Genomic DNA, 6,519 nt, shown 5'->3' with positions numbered 1-6,519 from the left:
ATTTTGTATTCCTGTGCAAATTTAAGTTGCAAGGATGGGAAATCCTCTTTAGCATGAACGTAATGTCGGAGCATCTTTATAATAGACCCTCTTTGAAGTCTTTACTACATTCAGCATCAATTCTCTGGACTGGAAAACGCGGATCTGTGTTAAACACCAGAACAACTTCTTGTCCAATTTCAAAGTACTTTACCGTACTTTTCGGACTATAAAGCGCACCTGCATATAAGCAGCAGCAGCTAAATTGTCCGTCTGTCTTGCTCTCGTTCTGTCTCTCGGTTCCACTTTTACTTTGGGGCGCTACCTGTCTCACTCTTTTCCGGCCTCCAGCTTTTCCTGCTGGAGCCCGCCGCTTAAAGGTGGCGGGCGCGGACCGGTCATAGAGCCCATAGAGTTAAAAGTGGTTAATTTTACCTGTAAAATCCATAGATTTAGGAGGTCCCCTAGTGGCCGTTAGCTGTACAAACAAAATGGGGGACAAAGTCGCGGGTTACGGAGCGTCCACACTACAGCTCCAAAAATAGCTTGGAGCTGGGCGTGTCTGGAGCTTGGGGATTTTATTCAAGCAACACGACCAACAACCAATCACATGAATCTCCCGCCCCCGACATACAAAGCAAAAACCCCCGGGGATTTTATGCGAGCAATATATATATAAACTCCCCAAACAGGCGAAAACCTACCAGTTTCCCCCACTGTCTCTGCCACCTCCCTCCATGCCTGGTTCCTCCGGTTTGTATCCCGGGAGGTGAGGAGGGTCTGGTCATAAAGAACCGGGTGATTCGCTACGGCGATAGTTAGTTTCTCCTCCATCTTTTTTTGAAATATAGAAATGAACGGCGGGATATCTCTCCCAGCTTAGACGCGGTTTGATTGGCTACGGCTTCAGCTGTCAGATTTTGGGAAACGGGATTTGATTGGCTGGCGCTGGCTACTCCGGCGTCCAGGCGACCAGAAGTTGAACAATGTTCAACTTCTGGTCGCCTGGGACGCCTGAGACGCCTCGCTCTGCTACCCACAATTCAGTTCGGCGAAAAAGCGCGGCTACGTGACGTCACCCCATTGAAAGTGAATGGGCAGATTGGAGCAGCTTGGAGCTTTCGACGCTGTCGACGCTGTAGTGTAGACGGGCCGTTATAGTCCGAAAAGTACGGTACTTGGTTTATGACCAAATACCAGCCACACTAAGGCTCCCATCAGCCTCAGCTCTGCTTTGAGTCGAAGAGAGAGTAAACTGAGATGGTGAACAAAGTAAACTAACCATGTCTGATCTCATCTGAACATCAGAATGCATGTTAGCATGCTGACGTTTAGCTCCACTCACCACTGTGCGCCCATACAGAGCTACTAGCATAGCTCAGTCTTGTTTCAAATCGAGTCAGTGTTTATTTAAATAGCTCCAAATCATTATAGAAGTTATCTTATGACTATGTTTCATACAGAGCATGTGTAGACCATGCCCATACTAATAATAGAACAATGACTAGAAAAATGACTCAACATTCTTGGCAGTAGAGCCATTTACCATCGTCCCCTACCATAATTGAAGTCAGGTTTGTCCTAGTTTACAGCAAATACAGTCTTTGTTCAGCCTTTCTCAGTTCAATCATAAAGCCATCGCACTTTGTTTAAAGAAAAACAAGATGCAGAAGTGAGAATAGAGTGTTGAGAGCCACGTTTAACACAGTTTGTACAAATATGGGATTGAACTGACTTAAAGGTCACCTATTATGCAAAATCCTCTTCTTCATGTCTCTTCTACATCAACATGTGTCCCCTCTTCCGCATGTCTCTTCTACATCAACATGTGTCTCCTCTTCTTCATGTCTCTTCTACATCAACATGTGTCCCCTCTTCTTCACGTCTCTTCTACATCAACATGTGTCCCCTCTTCTTCATGTCTCTTCTACATCAACATGTGTCCCCTCTTCCGCATGTCTCTTCTACATCAACATGTGTCTCCTCTTCTTCATGTCTCTTCTACATCAACATGTGTCCCCTCTTCCGCATGTCTCTTCTACATCAACATGTGTCTCCTCTTCTTCATGTCTCTTCTACATCAACATGTGTCCCCTCTTCTTCACGTCTCTTCTACATCAACATGTGTCCCCTCTTCTTCATGTCTCTTCTACATCAACATGTGTCCCCTCTTCTTCATGTCTCTTCTACATCAACATGTGTCCCCTCTTCTTCATGTCTCTTCTACATCAACATGTGTCCCCTCTTCTTCATGTCTCTTCTACATCAACATGTGTCCCCTCTTCTTCATGTCTCTTCTACATCAACATGTGTCCCCTCTTCTTCATGTCTCTTCTACATCAACATGTGTCCCCTCTTCTTCATGTCTCTTCTACATCAACATGTGTCCCCTCTTCCTCATTTCTATAAAAACCTGTCTGAAAATGAGCTGATCAGAATTTGGCCACTTTATGATGTCATAACGTTTTGTTGTCTTGTGTAACCATTAGCCAATCAGCAACCAAGGTAACCCCCGCCCCCCCCCCCCCCCCCCCCCCCCCACACTTATCACCTGAATCTCCTCCTAGAGCTCCATTGTGTTCTTTGTAACCAAATGTCTCTCAGAGGGGCGTGGGGAGTGGGTCCTTGTTTTCATCTGAAGTAACAGACAGAGAATCAGCACTTTGGAAACAGGGCTAAAACAGAGGGGATTATGGGTAATGCTGCAATTATCTGTTTGGTGTTTGAAGCCAATCAGAGACATGTTCTGTATATCTCTGACCTGTAATATATTGATGAAAACAGTATAAAATAGGGGACCTTTAAAGATGAACCAAAGCTGTTAAATCACACGGTTGTTCAGAGGAAGTAATTTATGTAACTGAATTTCTTCGTTATGTGAGTTGGCTGGGTTTGTAGTTGATCATTTAGTTATTGTTTCCTTGTTTCTACAAGACACACTTGTAATGCTCACTGGTCGTCATGGTGATTGTTAGATATTTTTTACCGAATTGCCAGACTTTATTTTGTAGTATTTTATCGTTAGCCTTTGCAGGATACGATTCTCTGTCTTCTGCCTAATGCTGTCAGTTAAAGCCTTTTGCACAGAAAACCATTGCTGCATGTAATACACTCGACTTGAACTCTATTAATCATCATATTGGATAAAGTAAAGCGGATTTGATTCATGCTTGGCTTTGAACTTATAGTTATGTTCAACCTGTCAGGCAGTACACACATTGTTCAGAAAATCTTCCGATGAGACATAGACGAGTCGAGTTATTGAGAGCTTTATTTAAAAGAAAATATTGCCAGAAGAATTTGAACGCCTTAAATATAATTTGTATCACTCTCGTATCACTTTAGGTCTGTTTGCTATCAATCTCCCTCGCGTCTCTAAATATGGGCTCACTCTTTGTTCTGCAGGAATCAAAGCCACTCACTGTATGACGCAACACCCAAAAGCAATAGAGCGCAAGGCCACGAAAAGCAACGTGTAACTGACTGTGCGGAGGCCTGTGTCTGACAAATATTGATGCAGTGTTTGATCCGTGTGTGACAGGAAGTGCTGTTGGAATGAATGTGTGTGAAGTCATTTGGATGGAGAGGAGAGAAGATTACAAACGAGAGGCTGCTGCTTGCGAGGATGTGTGATTTAAACATGCCTCAGATTCCTAGAAGGAGATAAGGAGCACGTGTGTGTGTGTAAGCTGGCATATTATTCTGTCGCGCTGTCGCTGATTCTAAGGATGGGTTTAAAGTGTGTGTTTATTGTAATGCACAGACTGGTGTGTGAGTGTGTGTCAGGCAGCAGAAGAGACCAGTGAGTTTCTTTGATCCGAGCCATCTGAACTATGAGGAAAGAACACATATGGTTCCCCCGGCAGACCCTTCACTCTGCACTCTTTCTACTTCTCCTTTTCACTCTGGTTTTCATCTCCCTGTTTTTTTATTTTTTAATCTTTCTCCTGGTTTAGTCTCAGAGGAGAGCGGTGTCAGATGTTCGAGAGGGACGTTTGAGTTAGCTGGAGAAAGAGTGAAAGAGGTGAAGGACTGTTATGAGAGTCTCCTGAGGCAAACCCTCTGTGGGGGATCTGAACCACGGCGTGTGTGTGTGTGGAAGTTCTTGTTTCTGCAAATGGCGTGTTATTGCATTCTTCTTTGTTACTAAGTTAATGATGTACTAAATACAAACACACACATACACCAGAAAGCACTTACTCATTCTTCATTCTTACACGTAAACACACATACACACATCTGGATTCCAGAAAATGCATAGTCCAATATGGGGCCTGTTAAGTTGTCTCTGTGTGTGTTGTGTGTGTGTGTGTGTGTGTGTGTGTGTGTGTGTGTGTGTGTGTGTGTGTGTGTGTGTGTGTGTGTGTGTGTGTGTGTGTGTGTGTGTGTGTGTGTGTGTGTGTGCGTCTGCTTCTCTGCTCCACCTGTATGTTTAAATCCACTTTACACTTCAGTGCTTCACTTCTTTAGTCGGCCAGTAACACATCTGTTTGGTTTAAATCTTGCATCGTCCATTCATACATTAAAAACATTTGTTTTGTCAATGTCTCGCTGGAATCAGTGTTTCTGCGATCAGTTACATCCCTGACATCGGAATGAACCCAGTACGTTCAACCAAGTGCAGTGTTGGGCAAGTTACTTCCAAAATGTAATACAGTACTTATTACTGTCTTTTTTAAGTAATAAGTTACATTACAATATTACTGTCTCTGAAATGTAATGAGTTTCACCAAAATAACCGCAAAAGAATGGCTAGGTATTTTAAATGTAGTTTAGTGCAGCTCAGTATACATCCAGTGAAGGGCGATGTGGTTTAGCATAACAACTGTTTAGGCCCTTAAGGCTTCTAACAACTTGTATTACACGGCTTAGTTGAATACTCGATTCTGATTGTAAATTCTTAACATGTGACACGTTGTTAATACAGACCGCTGTCAAGGACTCTAATGAAGGTTGCTAAGGAGGATCAAGAAAGAGAAAGGAAAAGAGGTTAAAAGACGGAGCGCTGGACGTCAGGTAAATCACCAGGAGAAGGCAGACAGGAAGTAAACACTAACAGGACACGGAATGGGCTCTGTATTTTGTTTTGTATATGGCCGTGTAATAAGCGGGATAATGTGCAGCGAGGCGTCATTATGGGGAGAAGAACACCCGACAGGCGGATCAGGGAACCCGACGTGAAGCGGAGGGAACTTGATCAGCCTGAAGGGTAAACACCAGGCTTGCTAATCTACCCGCAACATTTTTCTCTGGTCGGAATGTCTCGCGATTTAAGTGAATTCTTAAAAAACAAAACACCATTTAATTTCGGGTTGTAACGGGTATTACATTACCCACAATTCATTAGTAATGCGTTACATTACTTCGTTACAGCAAAAAGTAAGACATTACTGTAACCCCGCGTTACACCCAACACTGACAAAGTGTGCAGTACAGGTTTTAGATTTGATGCACTGGTTTCTAATGTGAAATCCAGCACCCTGTTTACACTTTGTTTTAAAATGCCTCGTGGGCAAAAACATCACAAGTTTACGGTCCTTAACACAGCGCTAATGCTTCCCCGACTAACACAGAGCAGGAAATAGGTCATCGGTCTGCTTTCATTACTCAATTTCTCAACTCCAGACAGTTCTCAGATCCGGTAATGTGGCTTTGTCCTCAACGTCTCTGTTGTTTAGATTCCTTCTTGTAATTTGCGGAAGACAAGGCACAGAGACATTGCTTCCCCCCAACGGACCAGAAAAGTGAGATCAGATGGTCACTCGAGGCAGCTGTGAATACACCTGGCAGGCGTGAACTGACACACTTCGAGCTGTCTAGATGTGATCGGATCACACGAGACTAATATTAAGGCCAGGTGTAACCAGGCTTAAGATGAAGGAACTGTCTCAGGATTCAACCAAGGAAAGTCTGATAAATGTACCCCCTTTTTAGAGTGCAGTCAACAAATATTATTATTATTATTTAAATATTTCGTTTAGTTATTGCATTCATTTGTATAGTACTGTATCATGTCTGTATCATCTTTTGTTTCATTTGTATTTTCGTTGGTTTTACACGCTCGAAAAAAATAAATAAACTAAACTAAATATTGGTAAAGATACATTTGTTTTTGTTGCTTCTCTGCTTTAGCACACTGGATATAAAATGAAACATATTATTAAAGATCAACGTTTAGTTTAATTGGAGAATGTCGATTTGAACGCCGGATGAAAGGTGTTTGTAGCCCTTCACATCCATCCCAATCATAAGGGGACAAAGGCATATAGGTTCCCTGCTAACGGTGTTTGTCCTGCGGTACTCGAGCCTCAAATCGGGAACTTCACATGAAAATAAACTCTACACATGAGTAGCAATGTAAACACCCTCAAAGCCCTTAATGTGAGGGTGGAAGTCGGCACTTACAAGGATAATCCCGGTCCGTTACATCTCATTGTACTCACCGAAAAACATCCATCTTTCTATCTGTCTATCTTCATGTTCACACGGCTGTTGCTCTGCCATGTGTTCGAGGCCTACGCTTGAAATGCTCTGCGTGTG

General features: G+C 43.0%; 1 protein-coding gene across 1 annotated transcript in view; it reads left to right on the top strand.

Annotated features, from left to right (window-relative positions):
- Window positions 1-6,519, top strand: part of col5a3b (collagen, type V, alpha 3b) — a 61,480-nt gene that overhangs the window by 5,745 nt on the left and 49,216 nt on the right. The window lies entirely within an intron of this gene.

This window comes from Pseudochaenichthys georgianus, chromosome 1 (genome assembly GCF_902827115.2).
Source record: "Pseudochaenichthys georgianus chromosome 1, fPseGeo1.2, whole genome shotgun sequence".
NCBI classification, from domain to species: Eukaryota; Metazoa; Chordata; class Actinopteri; order Perciformes; family Channichthyidae; genus Pseudochaenichthys; species Pseudochaenichthys georgianus.
This window is presented reverse-complemented; position numbering and strand designations above follow the sequence as displayed.